Source organism: Anser brachyrhynchus (genome assembly GCF_964034855.1).
Source record: "Anser brachyrhynchus genome assembly, chromosome: 5".
Taxonomy (NCBI): Eukaryota; Metazoa; Chordata; class Aves; order Anseriformes; family Anatidae; genus Anser; species Anser brachyrhynchus.
The window spans coordinates 45,537,203-45,564,952 of NC_137699.1; the positions used below are offsets into that span (position 1 = coordinate 45,537,203).

General features: G+C 36.5%; 1 protein-coding gene across 1 annotated transcript in view; it reads left to right on the forward strand.

The window, feature by feature from the left end:
• Positions 1 to 27,750, forward strand: part of LOC308196004 (uncharacterized protein) — a 214,890-nt gene that overhangs the window by 75,971 nt on the left and 111,169 nt on the right. Inside the window, exons 10-11 of the mRNA XM_080594358.1 lie at positions 8,851 to 8,965; positions 21,323 to 21,405. The gene's annotated coding sequence lies outside the window, so the exon portion shown is untranslated. The remainder of the gene's footprint in view (positions 1 to 8,850; positions 8,966 to 21,322; positions 21,406 to 27,750) is intronic.

Genomic DNA, 27,750 nt, shown 5'->3' on the forward strand with positions numbered 1-27,750 from the left:
GTACTTAGCTGCCTGCTGTGTTAAACAGCACCTTATGATAGGAAGGAACACCCTGCCATCTCTTTTGTTTTATTTTTATTTTGTTTTGGAAAGAAAATTAAATTCCCTGCACGTAATTTGCTCTTGACAAATCCACATTGACCATTAAACCTTTGCTTATTAACATCTACATACTCAGGAGTTTTTAGCTTTGCTCGAATAAATTTCCTGTGAATCAAAATTAAGCTGACTAATCTATAAATCTTCACCTACATTTTCTTCTTTGGATTGTTTGTTTAAAAAGACCAGTTAAACAGAATTTGCCATTTGCCAGGGTTTTCACAGCTCACCAATCCTTCAAAAATTTCCCCATCCTTCAAAACGTTCCACAGATTAATGATAATGTTTTAGAGATTTCTGTCATTTTTTTTCAATCCCAATTGATATAAAACTTCTCACATATCTAACAGCTATCTAAATTGTTCCTTTGAATATTTAAGTTTGAGATACTACTCTTTTATTATGGATATAGTGATAGTCACCTGATTGCAACCGTCCATGAGAGCAAAATAGTCTTTGGAGAATAAGAGAGCAATCCCTTCCTGGGCCTTCGTCTTAATAAATAAATACTTAGAATGCTTTCTTGTTGCTTTTAGTGTTCTTTGTAGTACCTTCATCTTCTGTCTTTATCTTTCTGAATTTTCCCATATATATGTTTCTGCTGCAATTTTGTACTCTTCCTTTGTAACCTCATCTAATTTTCAGTGCATGTGTGTCTCTTGAAGTCAGGTCAATGAAAAACTTCTAATTTTTCCAGATGGTTGTGTTATGATTCCAGTTTCTCACTTGAGATGAGACAAACTTATAGTGCACTTGTGGCTCCAATATTTTTTCTTTACTGAATGTCCAGCTTTCCTTAACTTTTTTTTTTTTTTCAGACCAAACTCTTTATGGAAGGTTACCTACCAGTCATGTAGTTCAGTAAAGTCTATTTTCCTGAAGGTCATGACATTAATTTCTTTATATTCTTCTTTTAAAAAATCACAAGTATTGTAATTTCATTGCTACTCTGAGCTGCCTTCTGGCAATGTTATTTTCCGTCAGTTCTTTCCTCGTAGTACAAATAAAACCTGCAAACATTTTATTTTCTTCTACCTAAATCCACTGCTGTCAATAGACCTGTAACCTTGCTTTTGATCTAGCCTGATTCCTCCCAGAGAGTCTGCAGACTGTGTGCCACTCTTTCGTATTCAAATTTGTGTAATGGTTAATTGTGATTTTGGGGGAATAACTGTAGAATATACTGCTCTCTGCCTCCTAATCCACAAATAAACAGGACAAGGGGTGGAGCTATATAATATCCCACACCCGTGTGGTCATCAGCAGGGAAAAATTGTTGGATTTTAGTGAGAGAATGCTAAGTACCCTTTCATTCAGTTTACATGAACAAAATACATTATGCAGGCTTCCCTTTCTGTAAAGCTGAACATGTTTTGACAGACAGGCTGAGAACTGAAACCAACTATGATTTTGGTAAATGAATCCATCTGCTAGTGCTGGGGAAGGCAGATGTGCCTTCCAAGATGTGAATACATGGATTTTTAGACTATGACTTTCTGCTTCATTTCCTTGTATACAGATGATATTAGGAGAAAGATGAATGGGAAGAGGGAGGAGGAAAAGGTCAAAAATGACAATCATATGGGCTCACACCTTGGCACGTTTATGTTGCACAACAGTTATAGAGGAAGTGAAGAACATGCTGTAAAACTTATATGTCAAGAGTAACCAAGAGCTGCAGGAAAAATAACTGCTTAATATTTCCCCTTCTGTGGGAACCTATTCTTAAAAATGTGTCTCCTTTAGTACTTTTCAGTACCCTGTAATAGTATTAATATATCCACTTGCATAAATTCCATGCATAAGTCTCCTTATGGAAATGAGAACTTCTGCCTTCATATATCTATAAGGTAAACATTCTTCAACTGTAAACAAGTTACAAAATGAATATAATTACATCATGTCATTGCCTATAATATATGGGTGCTTTTACATTTTAGCCTTTTAAAATACAATTGGAATGTAACTTTATTTATAACTGTCCTTTGATGAAAGTATCCCCTGAGATGCCATCAGTAAAGATAAACATTCATTATATAAAAGTGACATAGCAGAAAAAATTTGTACAGCTATGTTAGAAATGAAATATTGTATGACATGTTCCTACAGCGTCTCTTATTATGTGGACCATTTTCTGAGGCTCTGAAATAAAAAAGCTCTTGTTAAAAATGTTATTACTACAATTTCAGCAATCATCTCTTGAGTAAAGAGCTCTAGTACTGTATACCGTAGTCAGTCTATAACAGAGATAGAATTCAAAATCATAGCAATAGGCACCAACTTAGGTACTTCAATGACCTCCCACAGGAAAATCAGGTTGGCCTGACAGTATCCAGACTAAACAAAACATTGCACATAAGCAACTAGAGTGAAACAAACACTGAAGGATGAAAGGCAGAAAAATATTGGGAAGGGGATAATTAAAATTTGTCCATGATAAAGTTCTCTCAGTAGTTGATTGTTCTGGTTTTGCACAAACACTTTTGCTATAAAATTATTCTTAAAAAAAAAAAAAAGTTCTTAAACAACAGATGTGGTATGTTATTCAGAAATTTAGGTGGAATTCTATAACAGTGAGAAACCTCCCACTGCAGCTGGTAGTAATATACAATTTTTTCCTTATTGCCTGTTGGAAAAGATGGTGCTATTGGGCTGGTCTCTTGAATCTCGAAGACAATGTGCCTGCCCATGGTTTTCTGCACTGGCTGTGTCTCCTTCCCTCCAGAGGGTTCTGGTGTGGCATTTTCAGAGGTCTTTGACTCATTTAAAAACAAGGGGCCTAGCTTCTGAAAGCCCTACTTTTTTTTTTTTTTTTTTTTTTTTTCTTCCCACAGTTCAGCTGCCAAAGTACAATTCTCTAAGAAAATAATTGAGTTAATGAGTTTGAACAGATACATTTTATTTTGTATTCATCTCAGAAAAATAATCTTGTAACTAATGAGCCTCATAATAAGCAATTTGCAGGCAACTGAACCTGGGACCTTGAAAAACAGAGCAGAGGCTTCTGCCATTTGATTTGAAAGAGTACTAGGCTGCGTTATGTGGATGCAGCAGAAGATTGTTTTTCTCTGTTGATGACTTGCCAATTAGAAGAATGGAAAACACACCAAACTGTTGGGTGGATATTCTCCAAAGCATTCATCATTGACTTTAATGGGAGAGGAAGCACATAAATGCTAAGCCATTTTAAGTATGCAATCTACAGGTCTTTGCAAATGTACTCATGCATGTGCACTACTGCTTGTGTGTGCAAGAGTCTGGCATGACGGACACCAACTAAGTAAAAAGAAGAAATAATATCTCAGTAGTACTTTAAATAAATCTGAATAAATAGAAGATATACATTAAGTGTTTGGCTGTTGCAGAAGTTCTGCGCTGTCTGGACATACTGAATAAAGTCTGGCTGCTACTGCTTAAAATAAAGGTGCCTCCAATTTCTTGAAAAAATTAATCAGATTCTAGTAGCACAGCATTTCCATAGACAAATGAAGAATTATTTATGGTCTTATAGCAGCTTTAAAACAACAGAAAATATATAAGAAAAAAGGAAAGAGTTACAAAAGCATATAGGTGAGAATCTGAGATTGTCTCACTTTGAATAATACAATAGGAAAGGAATCCTTAGCTTCCACTTTAAGTTCCTAAACAAAACTTAAAGACAAGGAAAAAACATTCAAAACCTGTATGTGAACATTTCATTTCAGGAAACAGAAAAGACAGTTTAGAAATGAGACCTTTTCAGCAATGGTGATCGTAACTGAGTATCTCCACTAAGACAATGTCACCATTGGCTGTGATGATTAAGAAGGAAAATATATTTGGGGTATATAGATTTATACAGCAAATTTGTATGACTATGAAGTCTGTTAGGTCCTTTCATACTACAAAAAATAAGTAGCTGTGCTTTATAAAAGTTAGAGCTCCCATGACCATAGTCAAGAAATTTAATGCATATTTCCACTTATCCACATTCTACTTCTTGGGATATGTTAAATAGAATCATATGAATTATTTGCTTGGAATAAATAGTATGGTACACTTAGCATTTTCTTTTTCTTGTAGAATAATTTTCAAAGTGAGCTGTGTTGGTAATTACTAATTTGTAAATATTAATCTTATTTTGTAGTGTATAGAACATATTAGTTGATAGGTTTATAAAAGAACTGAAATTTTTATGTAGTCATAAACATGTGATTGGTCACTTTGGCAAATGCTGTATTGTTTGTTTCCACATTGGCAGAATGAAAGATATTAAAAGAGAAACAAACGATGAAGAATGAATAAAGACCAACCATGCTTTCTGGTAGGAATTTTTGGACAGATTACATGTGTTAAAATTTATGAAACTTTCAGGTTTTGTGAGCATGTTTCATGAATAAGCCATCACAGCACGCATTAACCTTGAGCGTTATGACCCTATGAATAATAGTAAAGTGAAATTGCCATTTATTTCTGCAATGTGTAGCCAGTAGCAGGAAGTCTCCAGGTTATGGAAGAAGAGCAAACAGCTTATTTGAACCATGCCAATAAGCTTTAAATTCCATTACAGTCCTTGAAAGACTAGTAAATTGCAATAAATACTGAAGGACCACTTGAGAGCACTAAAAGAAATGACGCAGAAGCATTTCATTTCCCAATTGTATAAAACCAATGTAATATTGTATCAGACTGCTTAAACAATAGTTACAGAGATATATTATCAATTTTCTTTAATAAAGTAGCAATGTTGTCGGCAGTTTTTAAATAAATTCCTTTTAATTGTGATCATTTTACAGTCATTATTCCCCCTCCCACCAAAAAAAACCACATTGTTATCCATTTTTTTTCTAAGTGACTTATTTTTGGTGGAAAAAAATAAAAATAAAAATTATTTTAAAGGACCATAGAAGTTGTGAATAGATCACTAAGATGTTTGAATAGCTGTTTGACCTTTAACAAAAATTCAGATTTGAAAAATGCCCTTTTCTAAAGCTTTATTTTATTCAAGAAGGACAAACTGAATTTGGGGTGGTAGGTGTTTGGACAGAGAATTTAGTTTTAAAAACTGATGCCATTCAACATCAGTAGTAAGCCCAGCTGGAAAAGGTAATTAGATAACTATGTTGTGGTATAAACAGAAAGTAAACATTGCTTTAATTGATTTTACCATTCTTGCATTTTAGGGCCTTCCTTGAAGAAAAAAAAAAAAAAAAAAAGGCAGATTATGTGAATCTATTCTTCTCTGGGTAGAAAGAACTAATTTAGATCTCTTCAAAATGAAACATTTAAAGAACAAATACGAGAGGTGGTGTCCTCTAGTGTGGTGGTGTCCAGCTTTGAGGTTACTTTCCCTAATAAATAACAGAGACAAGGACATTCTGCCAATCTATACAGCATTCAGACTTTCTACAGTCCATTTTAACAGACTGTGTCCAACTTACTGTATGATACAAACTGCTTCTCATTACTTCTTGCTTTGCCTCTCATTGTGTCATCTGAAAATTTAGCCATAAAGAGCTTCATGTTTCTCCCTAGAAAAAAGGCCTTACAGAAACTCACTGGGGATACTGCCTTTGATGAGAATTCTATATTAACTAGTCAAGTTTAGATATGTCACTTAGCTAATTATTAATCTGCTGTGTGCTCTGCTGATAACTGGCTATTGTGCGTTTTTAAATCAGAAGTCCATGCTGTACAAAGTCAACCCCCTTACAGAATTATATAACATATATCTCTGCATTTAAGTTGATTAGCCAAAGAAGTAATCCCTCTCCCCACAAAGTTCTCCCTTTTCCACAAGTTTTCAGGAAGAATAGTTGAAAAAATAAATATTTTAACAATCTGTAATTCTTTACTGATTAAAGTCCATCTCTACCCTTCTCTTTCTCTCTCTCTTTTTCTTTCATATTTTTGCTCATGAACGATACTAGAATAACTAAAATGAAGTGACCTAAATCATGTGCCTTTTCACGACACTGGCACAGCATTAACAATTTCCCTTTTCAAATATTCCACACTTGCTCCAGTTTCTCCATGAAACAATTGCCAGATTTATTTGCCAAATCCACTTGAATGCTAACTTACCCACAGTTAGTTCAGAAATAGAAGAGGAGGTGAAGTACTTAGAATAAATTATTGCTCATCTCTGCATACAAAGTATGCAGATGTTTTATACTGCTTAAGAATGAATGTATAAAAAGACAGGCAGAGGACAGAACTCAGCTTTTGTCTTTCATCAGTAGCACGGAATCCTGGGCTATGAGAAAAACTTAACACTAACATTTAAAATAAAAATGACTCTATTCTTTCTTCAAGAAGCAGAGAATATCCAGTCATTCAATGGAGCTGTGTGTTCTGATTTTCAGAGGTGCACAGGTGTGGATGAAGGGGCAGGGAAAATAACAGCTAAGTCGTCTTCCATCGCCCCAGTCAGACACAACCTCCAGATTGTGGGCATAACCTTGGTGATAGGCCTAAGTCCCAAGTCTTTTTAGGACTCACTGACCAGCAGGTCAGTGGTGGTGGGAAGAGAGAGAGAAGTTTGACAAGAGGTAACTGAGAAGGTAAGCCAAGCTGGTGGGAAGCAGCTTTCTATGGGCAGTAGAAGGTGATTAGTCTCTTAGGCTAATCTTAAGGTTTAAGTTTGATATTGCCAAATATGTTTCAATATAATACTGTTTGAACATCTCAGTGTAGAAACTATGGTATGCAAGAGTGGACTTGAAGGAGTAAGGAAGCAAATAATTTTTCATCTTTGGGGAGAAGATAGAGGACAGTTTTTTTTTTTTTTGATAGTGGGTTTGCACATTCTTTACTGTCCTATTACAAAAGAAGTACTTGATAATGTGGCTCGAGTCACTGCTTTGAGTCTTGTTTTTTCTCTGTGCAAAATGAGAACTACAACATCCATTTCCTGAACCTGGTGAGAGACCTGATTTCTAAATGCAGTACAACTTAGAGAGTACAGAAATCATCCAGAACAGCAAATTTCTGTTTTGATTTAAATTTTAAGCCATGTAAGATGATTTGATTTATGTGTTCATGTAGTTACCCTTTGATATGTAACACAAGAATAAATCATAGAATATCCTGAGTTGGAAGGGACCCACAAGTATCATTGAGTCCAACTCCTGGCTCCACACAGGTCTACCCAAAAACCAGAATTCAGACCATATGACTGAGAGCACAGTCCAAACACTTCTTAAACTCCAATAGGCTTGGTGCCATGCCTACATCCCTGGGGAACCTGTTCCAGTGCGCAAAGACCCTCTTGGTGAAGAACCTTTTCTTTATATCCAGCCTGAACCTCTCCTTGCCATAGCTTGACTCCATTCCCTCAGGTCCTACTGCCGGTCACCAGAGAGAATAGATTGGTGTCTGCCCCTCCACTGCCCCTCGTGAGGAAGCTGCAGACTGCAATGAGGTCTCCCCTCAGCCTCCTTTTTTCCATACTGAAGAGACCAAGTGACTTCAGCCACTTCTTGTGTGTCTTCCCCTCTAGGCCCTTCACCATTTTTGTAGCCCTTTTCTGGACACTCTCCAATAGTTTCACATCCTTTTTGTACTGTGGTTTCACAAAAATCCTCTGGGGGAAGAGAAAAATATGAGTTTGTTCATTATTGTGCTTAGCCTTATGGTGATGAAGTCTCTATTGTAATCTGAATAGAATAATGCTATATATAAATGAAGGATTTGCTTTACCTACAGGGAGCTCCAACAAATTCAGCTGTCCAGAAATGTGACAAATACAAGCTATAAAAAGCCACTCTCTCTGAGCTCTCTTTCGGCATTCCTGAAGATATGCTAAGAGAAGGCTTACAAAGAAGAGTGCAGATATGTATAAAAGGTGGCTTTATAGAGTTTACAGTCAGGGCTTTCTTAGTGCTGAACATCTCCAGTTCTTACTGGGCATTCTAACTGGTTGAAAACTTTATCACAAGAGCACCCTGCAGGCAGTGTAGAAGCTGGTAGAGTTACTGCTGAGCCACAGGACACTCAGGAACATTCATGGGGTGTCATTCTAAGCAGATAAAGCTAAACACGTCTGTGAAATGTATGATGATTTCTCCCTCTTTTAGCTCGGGTTCCTAGGGAAAAAAATAAACAAAGCAAAAAGCCTGATAAATTGTAATTTCTTCTGTAAGCATCTTTGAGTACATTTCTCCTGAGATCTCTGTTCCAAAGAGGTGCTGTAATTCAGTAGGGATCTCAGCAAATTTCCCCCTTTTTTTTTTTTTCTTTTGGGATAGTGTTAGTGAGAAGTTTATAGTTATCTCACATTCAGATGGCTTCAGCAAATAACCCTTGATATGTAGTTTATGATAAAATTCCTTGGCAGCAGCAATCTCTGTTAAGCTAGCCAAGTGTTTCTTTTCCTCATTTTCTTCACTTTCTATTTTCTGATTTTTACAGATATTTCTACAAAATTAATAAACTACAAAACAAACAAACAACAAAATAAATGAACAGCCCACAGCACTAACAACAACAATAAAAAACATAAATCCCGTCACTTTACCTATGGATAAGGATTATGGTAAATTTGCAATTAATTATTTGATTTCTGTCATAGTCTCTTTACCTACTAAAGGGCATAGATTATTAAAGTGCATTATCCATAAAGAAATAGGACATCTACTTAAAAATGGTTTGTAAAACTCTGTGGCAATCAGGGACAGGAGGTGACAGGAACCCAGTCAAAACAGCAAAATGCTCGTGAGCTAATATGACTTTTCTAAGTTTTGTTCTTTTGCTATGTTTTTTTTTCTACAGGAGTTTCTCTTCTACACAATCTACCTTTTCCTGTAGCTGCCACATTCCAATTCCAGATCAGAGCAGCTTAATGGATTCAAGGGATATAAACCCAGAAGTACAGCCACACACAGAGGTACACACAATACCGTTTGACTTTTAATGGAATAAATGCACCTAGAAAGTCAAAAGTGTTATCATAGCCCTGTTATTGTATTGTGTTTAAGCCTTGGGTTTGAGACGATACATAAGTATGCCTAATCCTATAACAAAAACAGCACTAGTGCCAAGACTGGAAATGTATGAAGTTGTACAAGAGAAAAAAAACCATAAAAAAGTGTATGTTTTAGCTAGAAATTGAAAGGCATTTTTTGTTTGTTTCTTTCTTTGTTTTCAGAACAGATGTATTAAAGACTTTTGGAGACAATTTTGTTGGAAATAGTTCTTAAAGCTTCTTATTTTCTTAAGCAGTTTTACTCAGTAAAGAGTTATTATTTTCAGTTCTGAATTGTGCATAGGATTGGTATTTTCCCTCGCACTTATAAAAAATACCATAATGAATGTAGGGATAAGTTCTAAAGACTACATAATGGACAAATTGTCCTTGTACTTACACACAATCTTAATGCATGCACAGGCAGCTTCTTCACTGACAGGTACATCATTTTTCGGCACATGCAAATACATTAAATTTTGTCTCTTGATAGGAAAAATAGTTACCTTTCCTTTTTTACTAGACAGGAACATGAAGGAGGTGGATTTTGCAGAATATATCCTTATTTTGGTTAAATTACCAAACATTTTTTGTTTCCAGTTAACATTTCTCAGAAGAAATGCTATAGAAAGTAGATGTGCACACACAAACCCATTTATACTCTCAGTTCTACAATGAGCTGCAGACTGCACTGATAATTTTCAACTGTCACTCATTTATCTCATTAGAAGAGTGAAATCCAGGTTGACACAGTTCACCTCTGAATCATGGTATGGCTTTAGTACTGATTCAGAGCAAATGGTGACATCTGCTTAGTCGGTACTATTACTCTCTGCAGTACCTCAGTTTTTCCTTGGAGATTGCTCTAACTCATCTTTAGGTAGTTTACGTACTCAGATATTTTTGAAGACAAAACCAATATGGCTACCAGCAGCAAGAGCTGTAGCTCTCAGGTGGGACTTCCCCATTTCTTTTCTAGACCTGAAATTAAATATATGCTGTAGTGTACAAGTTAGCTTGCTACTGTAAATATAAATATACAGCAGACGGGAAGAGAGGAGAACCATTTGGGGAAATATATTTATATAATTTGGAAATGTAAAGCACACATCTGGTACAGATGAACAGCAATCAGGAAGTTATGACTGGGGAAAAAGAGAGGGAGAATGTTACAATCAATTGTGTTAAATGTATTTTTCAAACAGCTAAATTTATGGCCCTCTGAGCCTGGGGAAGTGGTTTGTTTAAAGCACAGGGGAGGGTGTACTGAGCCAAAACCAAAGACTTTGCTTGGATCAAGATGCTGCTTAGTGAACATAAGGAAAAGGTCATTCATGAACCACTGAATTCCAAATGCAATGGAATTGTGGGCAACATTATCTGGAAACCTCCAAAACAACCTGAATGAAATACAGCTTAGTTTTGGAAAAAGGAAACAGTGAAGGAGGAGGTGGGCATATATACAAGTTGTGAGAATGCTATGTAAAATCTTTCCCACTATGAAAACACAGATTTTTGTGTATTTTCTTTCTTTTGTTTGAAATTCTCTGCTTTGTTTTTACTTGAAAAGTCTGTTTGCTTCTCTTGGATGTGCATTTATAGAATTCTTCTTGGATATTTCATTCCTTTGGAAGGAATAAAAGGAAGGTAAAATTTCCTGACACTATTGGCCAAGAAAAGGAAAAACAGAAGTTCAAAGCAAAACTATTTTGATGCTGATTCCAGTTAGCATAATGAGGGTTCAGCAGCACCACCACCAAAACCAAAATGTTGTAGTTGTCTTCTTTAGCAGGCAGAAACAAACCTTTTTATTTATTTATTTATTTTTTTATTTATTTATTTACAGAATGATTTAATTTCTTGGCTTGTATGTTTAGTTGCATGAGATGCAAACATAAATAGTTGGAATGGTGTCTACAATTCAAATGTCAGAATTCAAGGTAAATTTGATGACAGTTGATTGCAAATTTATAAGGAAATGTTATTCTTTCAGAATATGACCTTTTGATTTTGGAGTACTAAAAAGTATACAAACAACAAATAGCAAATAGCTATGTTTCAAAGGAAAGACTGCATAAATAGGACCTTGGGGCATCAGTCCAGACAAAGTGTCAAAGCAAACATGTGAAATGATGGTGGTAGTGCACAATAGCAAAAAAAAAAACCAACAAACAAACAAAAAAACCCTATTCACTCAGAAAATACCTATTTATGTGGCACGAGGCCCTAGGGAAAAAGTGAGGTTATCATAAAATGAAAAACTATATTGTAGTCTATAAGCAGAAGATGACTGAGCTAAGGTTGAAAGGGCAATCAGATTCTGGCATTTCATGTATTATGAGCTCTGATTTTATGACTATAGCATTTAATAGATTTTTAGAAGGATTTTCCTATTAAAAAGAAAATGAAGACTTTGAATTCCATCCTCCCTTATTTCCCATTGAAATGCTACCCAGTGTATAAAGATCTGAGACACAGAAATGTAAAAGAGCAAAGCTGCAGCTGGAAGGAGGGGGAAACAGATGTTTTTTCCCTCTTAGGAAAATTGTCCCAATTAAAAGAAAATATTCACCACAAATAAGGCTTAGAAGTTAAAATGTCACATTTGTCATAGTCTGAAAGTTAAATGCATGATTCTTATTCAATTGAAGTAGGCCTTCTATATAATTTTCTGTTTCATTTTATTTCTGATCATTTTAGTCTCTTTTTAATCATAGTTAGCTTGCATTTTCAAATGAAAGCTTGTTACATTCCGTAAAACCAAGATTTTCAATTTTGAAAATGTCAGTATGGGCATTTATCATTCTGAAGCTTTTTTCCCCAAACTTTTTGCTTTGTAGGAATCCTCTGAAAGCAAGTCCTGTTCCTGTGAAAGATATTCTATTCAACAAATTGGCCTTTGTCAGGAAAACAAAACCAACCAGAAATGCCCAACTAGATATTTCACATTCATAACATGGACCTCTTCTGTATCTATTGGCATTCACTATTGTCTGCTACATGGTTTTTTCATCTCTTAGACCCATTCTGAGTGTGGCTTTCAAAGCTGTTGCTGACAGCAGAGTGCTGCTGAGGTGTTGAATAGTCTTTCCTTTCCTTTCTATCCCTGACTTCTCCAGCAACCATATTTCCTTCACCTTTTCTCCTTTTCTCCCCCATCCATCCAGTCCATGTAAGATATTACAGATCTCACAGTCTAATTGCATTGTTCCTCTTTTTTTTTTTTTTTTTTTTTTACCCTCTATGAAGATGTGTCTCAAGGGGAGAAATAATGAGAATAAGGGGAAGCAGTTTTCTTACTTTCAGATCTGGCACCCTTACATCGTAACGAATTGTGCAGAAGCACAATTAGAGGGGAAGTTCTGCTCACCTCTGAAACAGGCCCAGCTACTCTCTGAAAATGTGCGCTTTTCTCTACTGTCTGTAGTGATATAGAGGATTTGTGAGATGATGGAGCATGCTCAGCACAGAGGAAAATTTAAAAGATTTAGCCACTGACTTTTTAACAAATGCATTTTGAACCAGGGACACCACTGTTGTATGGTTATAGTAGGTTTCTTGGCAAAATCTGTACCACAGTCATGTCAGCACCTCTGTTGAAATTTCAAAGCCAAGTTTCATGTCTTTTCAGAAATACGGAGTTCCTGTTGTAATTTTATGTCAGACTCAAAGGAGCAATTATTTGTAGATAGACTATAAGTAAACTAAAGTGTTATGTGGTTGATTTATGAAAAACAAATGTATTAATCTGCAAATTCTATTCATTCATGAATGAATATGAATGAATTTAAATCAACTCGCATAACACATACAGAACACCTAATCTTTCAGTGTACTTAGTAACTTCAAGATAGCACTGATGTTAACACCAATTTACTGACTGAGAAATAAGAGATTTACCTTACTACATATATCATATGTGTACCTTACAGTGGGGACTTTTTAAGCAAATTTTCATCCAAAATCCTCCTGTAAACTGAAAGATTACATCATATTGTCACTATAGTACACATTTGTATGCACTTTTCCATACACAGCAGCTTTAGAAACTGGAAGGTTTACAAGATGAGTAAATGCAATATTTTGTCATTTAGCAAATCGTCAAAGGGCATCTCCTCTGTAAGAGGTACAGGTGTGGGCTGAGACAACTTCAGAGGCATGGTTACCAACCCAGTGTTTTGCTCCTGTTTAATACCAATTGGCACAGAGCTTGACTGTATTTAGCATTATTCTTTCAGTCTCCATCACTCTGTACATTCATAGGGACAAGCCAGACCAGGAGGCAGCTGAGATAAGCTACATGCCGTTATCTCTGCCTTCCCTGAATTCTGTTCTTTTGACTGTTTTATTAACATTATTATAACTTGAGATTTTTTTCTCTCTCATTTTCTTTTTCCTTTTTTTTTTTTTTTTTTACCCTCTCGTTTCATGAATATTTTATCACTCATTTCTATTTAGACAGGGAGACAAGGTGAAAGAGGTGATTTTTTCCTGTCAGTCCACATAAAATACAGCTACGGGGGAGGGGTAAAAACCCTTCGAGGTTATTAAGGGGCCTGCTGTTGACAGAACATGCCATTCAGGGTTTCCTGCTGCTGTTATTAACAGTGGCCAAGATCTCTGCCAGAGAAACCCACACATGCTCTGGAGCCAGCCTTTCACAGGCTGACAGGGGTAGCATGAGTTCATATCACTTTATTACTAAATCACTGAGGCATTTGGGTGCTATATGGAATAGTAGAACTCTTGTTTGGACAGGATGAAGGAAGATAGGAACAGTCCATGAAGAATGACATACAAATCATTACTCACCTTTATCATAACTGAACGCCTGGTAACTATTCCATCAGTCACAAACATCTTAAATGCCTGCTTTCCTCAGGTGGAGGGGTCGATTCAGATCTTGCTTTCTTAAAACCTCCACTCACCTAGAGACTTACTTCTGCTTTACATCGGAGTGAACGAGCTCCAGCTCATACTTTCCTCATGTATTTCTCTTTGTATAACCAGATATGACTGTATGCTGCTCTGTTTGCTAACCTGTGCTAAATATGTCCTTAGTGCAATTGATTTCACATTTGTTACTGAATTTGGTTTCCTCAGCTGACAGGAACAGAAGTTGAAACTAATTTTCAGGTACTGAGTCAGCATTAGAGGGGCAAGTGATGTAAGGTGGTTGAAATCAGTGAGCCAAAGAAAGGAAAAGATGTTAAAATCATTGCTGTCTCAAAATTTGCATGGATTTTATAGAATGCACTTTATCAATAACATGAAGAAATTACTTTATAGAGATGTTTTCCCTAAAAAAAAGTCATGCTACAAGCTGTTTGAATTTCAAAGAGCAAATCTTTCGTGGAGAATGTATATAGAGATGGTGTGAATCTAAATAGCCAAGGGACTGATCTGGAACAAGCCAAGACTTTAAGACACTATCCTAAACTTAGAAAGAAAATCAAGAAAGTTAAAGGCAAGATAGCAATTTTAAGTTGCTAGAGTATATTTTTGGCACACTCTGAGACATTGTATATATGTAACATTAGTTAAAATGATCCACTTCTGTAATCTCTGTACACTAAAATGTCTCTGTTGCTCATCTCTGAATCAAAGCATTAGTAATTTTTGAAACTCTCATCTGGGAGGTTCTGCAAGGACAAATAAGAAAATGTGTCTGATTTTTTATTTTATTTTATTTTATTTTGCGTGGGAAGTAAGTCAAAAAGACTTTCCTGGTCATAAAAACAATAATCCGTAGAGCCACTGGTCAGATTTTTGTCTAAACTCTTGGTGACCCTTTCTGTCACTTCACTGTTTATTCTGGTTCAATATCCAAATAATTACATTGTGAGATTTTGACTTTAATAATAACCTTTTATCTTTTTTTAATTCATTTAATCTTTTTTTATAGAAATGAACACTTCTGCACTTATCTCATTTTGCTTTTAATTAATGCCACATTCCTAAATATTTTTTATTTCATGTATTTTAAGTCCAAAATTATGTTTTATAAAAATGTTGTCATTGTTAAACATTAAAATGTGTTTATAAAAATGTTGAATTGAAGGGAGGAGGGAGGAAGGATTTAGATGACAGCTGGAGATTTGAGGGGGAGGTGAGGAAGCAGCACATGGTGTGTAGTCAGATGTCAGTGGAGATAGGAGGTAGGAGACATGCAGAATGGCAGGGGAGTGGGCACCAAAAGGCAAGGCTGAAGTGAAGTGGCAGGTCAGTTTGCAGTCACTTGCTTCATATATCTGGTGTGCCTGAATTTAAGCCATTGATTTGATATATTAATTCCTTCACTACATATTGAATTAAAAAGAGAAAAAGAAGAGGAATAACCCCTCACATGTGTATAACAGTCTTCATGGCTCTACTGCCTCTATCCAAGTAAACAAAATACAGCAGTGTATTAGCGCAATGCAGCAGGTTCCATCACTGCTGCTCAGATTTAATATAAGTAAAGGTGTAAGGTCAGACCTGTTAGAAAAACATTAGCTTCTTCTTCCATTATTATGCGCTGATCCTTCTTTCAAATGAAAGTCATGGCTTTGCACAGGGAAGAACAGCTTGTATTTTAACAAGGGATTCTCAGAATTTCCATCTCCAAGAGTGATTTATTTGTAATCAGTCTCTGGGTATTGCCTTCCCTCCATACAAAGTAGCTATCAGTTGGCCGTCTTTGCCTATGCCTTCATGAAACATAGGTACTTATTAAATGAACTCCTCAGAACAATCTTTAAGTTCAATGGTATTAGTATTTTCTCCCAGTACTGCCCCTTATGTCTTTCTCCAGATCCTTATCAAGGCCTTGCGATTTAGTTGCTATTTTTCACACTAGTAGCAACAGCTAGTGAGAGTTTTCATTTTCCTCCAGCAGAAGTACTGTGAAGGCACTATCCCATATTCCCTGTTGGACACAAGATTAGTGAAGTTCTGATTCCTGACCACAAGTGAATCCCAGCTACTCCCATACAGTTCCTAGATGATGTCCTTCCCGATTCAGAAGGAGTTAATGGATATCTGAGCTGTCCCAACTGTCCTTCTCCTATGGCTTCATCCCAGTATTTCCTTCTACTGATGAAACACACAGATCCTCCCTAGCTTTTCTACCCTGATCTGTCTCAGTACAGTGACACAGTTTATGTGACTTGTACCCTACAACTTCACTCTTGGTGTACAAAAAAATCACTCTTCCTTTTTAATCAGGTACCAATTCTGCATGGATTATGCCCAGTCTAAATGCAGTGCGGAAACAAGGCATGTACTGGAGGAGCTTCCACTAAAGCTGATGCAGGATTCAGAATAAAATTCACTTCCTTGTGTTATTTTAATCTCATCACTGAGGGTTTTTTTTGCTTTCTTCCATCTCCTTGTTCTCCCTCCTCACAATGGCTGCACAATTATGCTTATTGGAATGTGATGTGGCAGAATATCACTGTGAGAGGGAAGCTTTGATGGAAGGGAAGTGATGACCTTTCATTTACTCCTCTTCAGAAAAACAAAAATCATAAGAGTGGAATTTTCAGATAAAAGATGGGGTAGAACGAAAAAGAGAGGAAAAAAAACAGCAGAGAGAAATAAAATTAACCTGATTTTTTTTGAGGAATGTTACAGGAATATGCAAACCCACAATGAAAACCCACCCCTTACCAAGACAGTTTTCTAGGAATGTGTAGTTGACTTTCCATTCTGTAGTATCTCTTTTCTTCCCATCTGTTGCATATAAAACAAAAAGGTCTCCTAATACTTTGCAAACAAATAGGCTTTAAGAGCAGTGTGGGTGAGACTGTTGCTTTCAGCATATTGGTCTCAATAACTGACCTTTTATATTCCGCAATTAGAGCACTTTCCCTGATATGGCAGGTTGTGGACCTAGCCCTTTCTCCCCATCTCCACAGGGGTATTTAAATGATTCAGTCCCTGCAGAAGGTCTCCTGAACTGCACTGAAATTAACAGCTTCAGTGTTAACATCCAGCTCACGCAACACCATTGTGGCAGTAGGCTTTGGAAGCATTATCTGTAATTTTTTAATCTTGGAATTTTTAAAGTGATAGTGTGAAAAGCTTGCTATATATTTTTTCCTTTATTTTTTACATGGGAAAACAATTCCCAGACAGGCTTTAATGTTCTGTACATAGCTAAAGTAAAGTCACAGACTTGGAAACAAGCTAAATTTTGTGGATACCTTGCTACAGGATCCTTATTTAATCCAGTCTTGCTCGACTGATGCTTTAATATAGATTTGAATTACTCTCCAATCAATTAGTAAGATAAGAGAAGTGTAAAGGTTGCCAATAAAAAAAAAAGAGAAGTGTAAAGAGTGCCAAAAACAACCTCTGCCTCTTTAATTTTACACTAAACAATGCTCTCCTGATTCAGATTATTTGCCATGATTTTCCTCAGCTTTACAATTAATAATTCCAGTGGTCAATCCAATGCCTTCACCATTAGCAGAGATACATTAATTTATAAGTAAGACTTGGTCTAGTATCTTTAACCCATACTAGTAATAATTAACCTCCTGCATCAGGCAACTGGTTCAGTCAATCAAGTTTTGCATACTTCCAGTTGGAAAAATACTTTGCATTTGACTTCTAACAAAAGTTACTTAGAGAATAATTTTCCCCTCCAATTCAAAGTGCTTCCCCACCAAAAAGCAACCTCTCCTTGCATTCTTCTTCTGTCCTGTGATGTCCTAAGCTGACTGCAATATGTTGATGTTGGCCAGCTGTTCTGGCTGGCCCACTGGGCTTTCAGCTGAGATTTAGCTGAGAAGCACATAGTTCTTTCCAGTCTTTTTTCAAACTGGCTGAGGTCTTTGGGAAAAAAAAACTGAAAACACAAGTGTATGCAGTCATTTTCTAGATTCTTTAGAGGATATAGTTTTATTTTATTTGATTCTATACCAGTAAAATAATTCAGCCTGACAAATATATGTTGTCTCCTTGGGATGGTCTTTGAAATGGAAATCCCATTGAGAAAATTAACCTAAATTATCCCATGGTAAAGAATTACTTATGCCTCTTCTCTATTCCTTCTCTGCTCACCCCAATCCTTAATTATTGTGGATAAATCACTGTGTTAAATGAATATGTTAAAAAAAAAAAGCTATGTTTTTGATTGCCACTGGTCTCTAGAGAAAAAAACAAGAATTGTTGAGTTGTGTTACATAATCTTTAAGTCTCTAATAGTTAAAGCTAATTTCCTTTAGATCAATATGTAAGGATTCCCTGTTGTTTTCAATATGTTTTCAGTCCACCGCTAATAATGTCCATTCTGTCTGGTCACAGTGGGCTTTGAGGTACTCCTTGCAAATAAAGGGAAACAGTGGAATAATGTAATTATATATATATCTTTTTTCCCTGTTGGTTTACCATTTCCACACATGTTACTGATTTTAAGTAATTTGTTCACTGATAAATGATCATTGTAATTGAAAAGAGAATCAGGTGAGAGATCAACCTTGGTTGTTATTACTCATGGTGGGGTATTAGCCATTGCCTCTGAATCATCTGCATCCACTTCAACAGTGATACTTTATATTTCTTGTTCCTGTTTTTACTGGGAGGTGAGACTACCTGGTGGTTCTGAATATTGTATCAGAGGCATTTATTCCTAAAATATATAAATGAGAAACTAGAGAACACCACATGAAAATTTAGCTAAAGTTTTGTGATGTCACCTTAGAGGATCCAGCTGTGGACTAATATGGGCAAACATGTAAGCAGACAGTTCTTGCCCTAGAAAGTTTAGCATGTTAAACAGTGAGGGGGCTCAAATTGAAGTTGACCACCCTGCAAAGTATCTTAGAGTAGCTTAGACAAAGCAGATGTCCATCAGCCAGAAGGGCTTCAAATCACAAAGGGTCAAACACTCTTGAGGACTCACTATTATGAAGTTAAGTAAAGTACTGTTCAGAAATCTATTGGCTTTGTGGTGCATGGGTTCACGGGACCAAGCAAGCTCCAGAACTGGAGTAAGTGAAAAACAAGAAACAGTTTTCTACTAGTGGAACCCTGCTGTGGTCAAATAAAGTTAGAATAATCTAGCAAAGGGAAAACCCTGAGAAGCCTCTCAAATCTGCTCTGGAATTTGTCTTCTATGGTTAGAGGAGAAAGACCCGGAGGACAGACTTTTGAGCTCTGAAACAAAGGAGGATGAGGCAGCCACAGGCAGTTTGAGAGGATATGTATATATATTATATATATTATTATTATATATACATATCTTCTCAAACTATATATATATAATAATATATATATATTTATATTTTTTTAAAGCAAGAATTAAAAAAAAAAAAAAAGTCAACATGATTTCATAAAAAACTCCTGGCAGGAAAATTCTCACACTCTAGTAACCTTAGCATTCAACAAAGCTTGCAAAATGCAGTCCTTCTGCCTTCAGCGAATGTGAGGATTGGTGACTTCCGAATATCTGATGGGATAGTTTTCAGAGGCATAATCTTGCCATGAAGTTATGGTTGTGTGCATACTACATTTGTTTTGCCTTCACTAAGTGCTGAAAGCTGGATGGCTCCAGAGGTACGGCGTGTCCAATCTCCCGAGAAAGTGAAAGCCAAGTAAGCCATTGGTTATGTTTAATCAGCCCCCACAGGTTTCTGAGGCTCATTAATAATCAGAAGACTGCTGAGCCTGTATTATGCTGACAGAAAACCATTTTTTTTCCAGCCAGATTCCAGTTTGCACAAGCTTTCTGGTGTTCAATGCTTGTCCCTAATTGCAGATAAAAGGCAGCTCTTTTTCAGCTCTTGTATCAGAGCAGTAGTTATGTGTAGGATCTCTTGATCGGCCCAGTTTCAGAATGAAGAGGTACAGAATGCTGATAAACCACAGGTCTCCATCTTTGTAGTTTGCTTTCACCACACAATACCTCAGGCAGCCATGAGGCTTAAGAATATATCTAAGAAATTGAACTGATCCTTACCCTTCACTCTAAACTGCAAGAACCTTCTTACTAAGCTAAAAGAGAATTGCCTTTGAAGGAAAGCAGGGAACTGAGGAACACAGAAACATCTTTAAAAGTGAAGGGTTCTTCCTCTGCTCACTTCTCAAGAGCTGTGCTCTAGGAATTCTGAGGCTCTAAACTTGGGCATGAGTTAGTTCTATATTTTCTGAAGCAAAATTTAATTTGACCTAGTGTCTTGCAATGGGTAAGGTAGAGCTGGAATTCAGTCAAGCAATGATGTGTAAATTAATGAGTGGCAGAATCAGTGTTGTAATAACAGTAATTGGGATGAAAGGGTAAGATCGACATCTTTGCCAGGAAGCCATATGGGATTAGGAAATAAAATAGAGACTGTTATCTTAGATTACAAAGGCTGTGGTGTGCTAGTTTAGAGTTTAAAAAATATATTAATAGCAAAGAGTTGATAAAAGACTGAAGTTGCTGAGGGCTGTCTAGATTATATTCTAGCAAAATAGTACATTTTTTGTGATTTTTCTTTTTTTTTTTTAATGATGTAGTTGTGTATAGAGTATGTTTCTAGAGAAAGGTAGTGAGTCATTATTTTTTTCTCTTCCCCTACTCCCCTGTAACTTAACATAATTTACTGTTTTATCTTATAAACCTCAAATCTAGAGCTGACCAACTTTTTTTCTGTCTTAGACATTTAGATGTCTCATGGCAAATTACCAAATATTGTTAATTTGGCTTCCTCTGTAGGTGACACTGATACATGTACTCTCTTTATCAACTGCAGCTGGACCTACAGATTCCAAGCTTGCATCTTTCTTTTAGCCTTGTCCTCAAAATTGTGTGTCCAGACATTGCGTTTTCTCACAGTGACTTGGGTCAGTGGTAGTCAGAGAGAAATAATTAACATGTCCTTGGTGGCTATTAGCTAAATTAATCATGCTTGTGCTATGTCTGAGAAAATGACTTATTTATAGGCAGTTGCTCTCTGGGGAGGAGACATACTGTTTCTTAATGTTTTTAAAGCCCTACATGAATTTATGGTGCAGTACTAATTATGTCCAATCAGTGTATCCTTTTCCTCTGGAGGCAGTCATTGAACATACCAGAGACTTGTGATGATAACATCAAGATAAGCTCCATGGCAATGAATCATATCTTTAATTGACTGGCTGGGCCATCGCTGGAAAGATTTCTCTTCACGGATGCTTAAAAACCCTTCAGAAGTGACAGAAAAACAAATGCTAAGAGACTCTAAACCTTCCCCAAAACCCTCCTACATTTTGTGATCTATTTACATTAAATTTCTATCTACCTCTGTCCTTTCCTTGTTGCTGCCACTGCAGGGTCCTAGATTGCTTCCCACTCTCCTGAAAATTGATGACTGCATGTCTGTTTGAAGCTGGGAGACCTGGCTGTGCTCATTGAGGTAAGCAGTGCTCCCCTTAACTCTTTTAAATGGTTTTAACAGCTGAGAGCATCCCAGGGTCTTCTGGGTCTGTCACTTGCCCTTCTAAGTTCTCTGATGCTTCTCAGGGAAACACTCGTTTTCTAATTGCAGCTGGGATTCAAATCCTTTTCAGCATGGCTAGGGAAAAGAAAGACAGTTACTGCTAGGATAACTTTCCTGGGCTGGCTGGGTGAGCTGTTTCATTTCTCTCATCAGGCCAGTACCCCTGAAGTAGACAGATGGTGAGGGGAGAAGATAAGGTGGTAGCCAGGCAGCCTTAGAGGCAGGGAACTCTGGGCCTTATTTATTCAACTAATGCTTTCACAGGAAAACTTCCTGATTTCAGTGGGAGAGGAGCCATAAAGTAGGCTAAATAAAAAGCAATTAATCTTTTCAGAATATGGCCCAGTTGCCACTTCTTTTTGCCAGTGGGTCTTTATTTATTTATTCTTATACCTGGGACTTTATTTATTTATTTATTTTTTCAAAAAATCTAGATCCAGTTTCTGTATGTGTACAGCTAAGGAGTGTACAGTAAATGTGGTTTGTTGACTTGTCTGGTGCTGGATATGGCCTGAATGCCAGGTATAGGCAATGACCTGCTTGTGCCTTCTCTTATACATTCACACATTATTCACACTAGATGACTGGAAGTGGAAGCTATGACAGAACAAAACAAGTAATGATCTGAGTGCTGACTCTTTTGATGTGGTAGATGACTAATCTGCCCTGATGCATCCTGAAAGCAAATGGAATTCCTGATCGGTGAGCACAGAAAGGAGTGGTTTTTTTTGTTTGTTTTTTTGTTTTTTTATCGGGGGAAAAGCTCACAGTTATCAGCCTCAGGGCTGCAGTGGAGATGGAACTTAGAGCTATCAAGAAATATAACACAGACAGAAAGCGCAGTGTTAATCAGTGGTATAAACTACCTGCTTATTCCTACTTTATCACTATCTCACTCTACAGTGAGCCAAGCTCACTTTTTTTCAGAGACGCCAAATAATGCAGTAGAGAAAAGGCATGGTGTAGAAGCAATCCTCATGCCTCATTTCTGCATTTGTAGAACAGATTTATGTATGTATGTATGTATTTATTTTTACTATCTGGTTGCAGTAATCTATTGTACCCTGAAATCTAGTAGAGAAGAATAAACTTCAACTGATATCATTTTTCAAAATCTGTGTATGAGCTACTAGTACGGCTCTACTAATGTTGAAAGGAAACAAGTCATTCCAAGGGCCAAGAGAAATCTCAGAAAAACAAAGACTAAACAAGACCCTCCCCCCACCAAAACAACAAAACAAAAGCAAGCAAACAAAAACAAAACAAAACAAAAAAACAACATCAACAACAAAACAAAACAGCAAAGGAACATAAGCTGATTGTCACAGTTTGTGGTAATGACATTATAACCCTTTTTATACACTGTTACTGACCTTTATACACAGTAATTCAGTCCTTTCCTTGACAACTATAAGCCTGAGGACATCTGAAATCAAAACTTCACTTAGTTTTATCTAGGATTCAGCTGCTTTAGTTATCAGACCTGTTCTTTTCCTCCCCATAGTGCAATTCCAATCTAAAATATCCTTTCTCCTAAAGCTGCAGCCACAAAAGATGGCAGCATTTGCTAAGTTTAGAAAGGGTTTTTCCTTTTTCTTTTTCTTTCTTTCTTTTTCTTTTTCTGACATTTTGCTTTATCACAGTACCAAGAGTTACTTCAGTACCTTCTTTGTTAAGGCTTTAGTTGCTCATTTCATAGCAGCTGAGGAGCTGACCAACTACAGAACCAATGATTCCTGCCTCCTTGGTACCTTGTCTGGCTGTATTTTCTGGTTCTGACCTTATTTTGCTACTTCTCTGAAGTGTAATGGAAAACTTTGTAGGGCATTCCTAAACAATTAAACACCTATACAAAGTGTCTTCATATATTACCTCAAGAGCACTCAGAAGTGGGTGATTCAGGCTAAAAATAAAATATAATCATAAAAAAAAAAAAAGATGGAAAGTTATTGAAGAACAAATGAAGGCATCTGTATCTGGTTGGATTGCAAGTTGTAGAACTTGACTTCTCCAGTTTCTGCACCTGAAAGCTGATGTCAAACTGTATGCTGTCTTTGCCCATGCCATAAAGTTTCTGGATGTTTTAGACAAGTCCCTCAACCCAAATCTTCTAAAACACATTACTATTTTTTTTCTTTTGTATCTGAGAGTCCAGCTGGCACAAAGACTTCTAGCACAACCCTTCCTTCTCATGGTTTCTGATTTATATGTTAATAAGAAAAATGAAGTTAGTGGTCACTAACTGAAAATCCCTGATGACTTTGCCAGGTGCTTAAGTGATGTTTGCAGTCATAGCATTCTCATAATAGCCTCCTCTTTTCATGCCAGAGGAGCCAGCTGTCATGGAGTCCTATCCAAGAGGAAGCCACAATGCAGGGATGAACTAGTAAGTGCAGTGTCGATTGGCAACCTGTAAAGATGCTTCCCTGTTATGCAGCAATCACACCATCAAGACTATTGTTTAGAAATACTGGCTGGTTACCTACACATATGCATAAGATTTGTGCTGTGTAGACAGGCATATAGTTAGCATTTTTGGATAGAGTACTGATAATACTGGACAATAGTGGAGGGCAATTAGTTGCTACTACCTTTCCTCTTGTGAACTGCAGCTAATTCCTACATTAATTGTTGGTAGGATACAAGAAGGCAAGGTCACAGTTCCAAAGGGCTATCACAGTTGTGCCAATAAACACAATAAGCCCTTGCTAGCTTGCAAGCAAAACTTTGAACTCTAAATTACTTATTGAGTTGATTATACATTTTTCTATAGTTATTTTAATTCATTGAGGAAACTTTAAAGCTACTGGTATTTCAGGTTACTTCCCTGACTCATGCCTTTGCAGTGTCATTGCAATATTGCCAAATTTAGATTACTCAAGCCACAATGGAGAGCTGTTTCATGGAAATCTCACAGAAAATGCCCTGTCAGCTTTTACAGCAAGGGGAATCCTGTCTGGATTGACTGTTTAAATGCTGTTGCAGCAGTTAGAAATCTGTTCACTTATTTTTAAAATAACATAGATGTTGATAAATATTCTAAAACTTTTAATGACTGTTCAGGATTGAAAAAAATCACTGAAGACATTTGAGTTAGTCATGATTACTATTGTGTTTTTTTCCTTGTTTGTTTTTAATTTTGAACTGTTCATGTGGACTTTAAAATGTTTTACGATGCATAGCTTTTGAATTATTCATTTTAATTAGTTTCAGTTCATCTTAGGCTTTAAGTAGGAGATCGTGAGATACTTCTGTTCTTTGGTTGTACGGTTAAAACAGCAGAATAATGGCAAATAATTATTAACAATAACATTGACTTGATCAAAAATGCTAAATATTTTATTAAAATTTAAATGTTTGCTTAAGAAAAAACCACTGACATTCCTTGCCTCTACCACCACCAATTTCTATCCATGCTTAGTGGTGTTTGATCTGTAATGTATTGAATAACATGAAAAAGATCAGCATGTCCTGTGCTTCGAAAATAAAATTTTACATTAACAAACACACCACCAATTTCTATCCATGCTTAGTGGTGTTTGATCTGTAATGTACTGAATAACATGAAAAAGATCAGCATGTCCTGTGCTTCTAAAATAAAATTTTACATTAACAAACACTGATGCTCAACTTTATCAGGAATCAAAAGCTTAGGAACATTTCCACGAATATTCAACTTTTTTTTAATTTTTTTATTTTCAAGTCTTATGTGACTGCTGCTATGACTGACTCACTGCATATACACCAATCTTGTATTTCATTGTTACTGTCATCATGGTGGTAGCAGAGATCCTAATGTGCTGTGAAAATATTTACAAAGCTTTTCAGTTTTCTTTAGTACTCTGCCATGCCTGCCTCATGTTTTATAAGTTTTTGGAAGATAATGTGTGATCAGATTTTTATTTTTATTTTTTCATTTTTTCATTTACACAAAAGCCTCTTTATTTTGTGCTTTCAGTGCTGAGGGGAACTAGTTCTCTTTAGAGTAAAGCTTTCCTTTACAATTTAATCTGAGAATCTGGATTAGACTACTACCTGTGGTAGTAGACATGTTTGTGCTGCTCATTCCTACCTCTGCACATACCTGTGCCTTGAAGAACACAGAACGAAGAATTCGCTTTTCATTTATTCTTTTTTTTTTTCACTTCTTATGTTTTGCAAGACATTTTACTTTTGATGGTAAGTATGGAAAAGCACCAGTGCACAGGACTTGAGCAGTTTTGCCTGCAGTCTTACTACAAACTGGGTATTACATACAAGAAATGGAGAGGGACTCTTCATCAGGGAGTGTAGTGATAGAACAACGGGTAATGGTTTTAAACTAAAAGTGGGAGGATTTAGATTAGATATAAGAAAGAATTTCTTTACTCAGAGGCTGGTGAGGCACAGAAAAAGATTACCCAGAGCAGTTGTGGATGCCCCATCCCCGGAAGTGTTCAAGGCCAGACTGGATGGGGATTTGAGCAACTTGATCTAGTGATAGGTGTCTCTGCCCATGGCAAGGGGGTTGGAACTAAATGATCTTTAAGCTCTTTTCCAACCCAAAACATTCTATGATTCTATGAACTTGAACCCCAGATTAGGGAATGTATAAGATTAAAATATTGTATAGTGGGGTTAGAAGTTTTTTTTTTTCTTTTTTTTTTTTTTTCCTGTAGATAGCTCAGGTTAACTACCATTCGTAGATTTTACTTATTTATTTATGTAAGTCAGAAAAGAGTCAAAGCAGTACAAATGAGAATCAGATAAGTTATCCCCAGATATGGAACTATCAATTACAAATCTCTCCTCAAATGTGTTTAAACAAGCAAATGAAATAATTTCCTGCAAAACAGAGAGGAAGAACCCTATACACCAAACCTCAATAGACTGGAAAATACCTCATAAACTGGTCCCCCTGTCCCATTCCAGATTACTTGTTCCTCTTCCCCCTCACTTTTCAGCCTTCATTCAGTTTAAAAATCAACACATTCCCGCTAAGACTACCTTCAAGGGAACCAAAACGCAATGTTCAGAGATGTCTGGTTCCAGAGTTTTATTTCAGGTGGTGACATGAAATGGATTCACAAGTGAATTCTGTTGATGCAGAAAAGCTCAGATTTTAAATTTGAGCTGATGGGAGATGGGAGACCCCCTTCCAATTGTCACTGCAAAGGGCCAGGCTAACTGTAGTTTTAAGATGAGTACAGATTCTCATCAGTGGAGTGACCAGTGAGTTAAGGTCTTGCCAGCAGTTGTTCATTCTACTTTTACTTCTTCATTATGAGCAACAGCAGGATCCCAATTCAAAGCTAAGGGTCAGTCCTTCCAAATGGATCTTCAGCAAGTGCAAGGGCTGGACTTCTGTACCTGCTGATCTTTCAAAGAAAAACTAGGGGAAGATTAAGAGAACAAGGAAATGTTGTTTCTTGCCAGATGAATGAAACCATACAAATAATCATTTTTCAAGGTGTCCATCAAGTCAGTTTTGAGCTTAACCTGACCTGAATTTAAAGCCAGCTCCTCAGAACAAACAAATCTTAGTCTATAAATAACTTCCGCGTTAACAATTTATTGAAAATGCCTGAACCTGATACAAGGACCTTCCTCTTTTCTTTCCCTTCTTTCTTGTACACCTCCCACCCCCACCCTCCTTAGGCTCTATTTTGGGCAAGTAAATGCAGCTTTTCATTGAAAGGCAGTAAAATCCTACCCAGAAAAAATTGATTTCAATTGAGTGGCACCAGCATAAAACTGCAGTGAGTCAGGAAGTGAATCAGAAGGCGCAGATTTGATGGACAAAGAAAGGCATATCAAATGAATGATGTAAATTGGATTAGAGTGATCGCTTTCTAAAGAACTTGCTGTCAGAATTTGCTGCACAAATGGAGGAAACACTGAAAATAATTCAATAGAGCAAGGAGAAAAAGATGTTATTCATCATCAGCCCTTTATTACTGAATTTGCTGAAATATGAATCAGAATTTCATTATGCTGTATGTGTTTTCCTTTCTTTTGCTTTTTAAAATGAACAAAATATAATAGTTACACAGTGGCAAGACACTAGCACAAGAGGCCTCTGGGTCCTATTCCGAGGTCTGAGACACGCTTGATTTGTGATCGGCAAACTTTATAAACATTTTGTGCTTCAATTTATCTACAAGGAAGGATAATAGAACTTAACTGTCTCAAAAGAGTGCATATGCATGTTTGTTTTGTGATTACAACGTGCCTTGAGACTCTGGTATGAAAGCTATAGTAAGTTTAAAATATTATTATCCC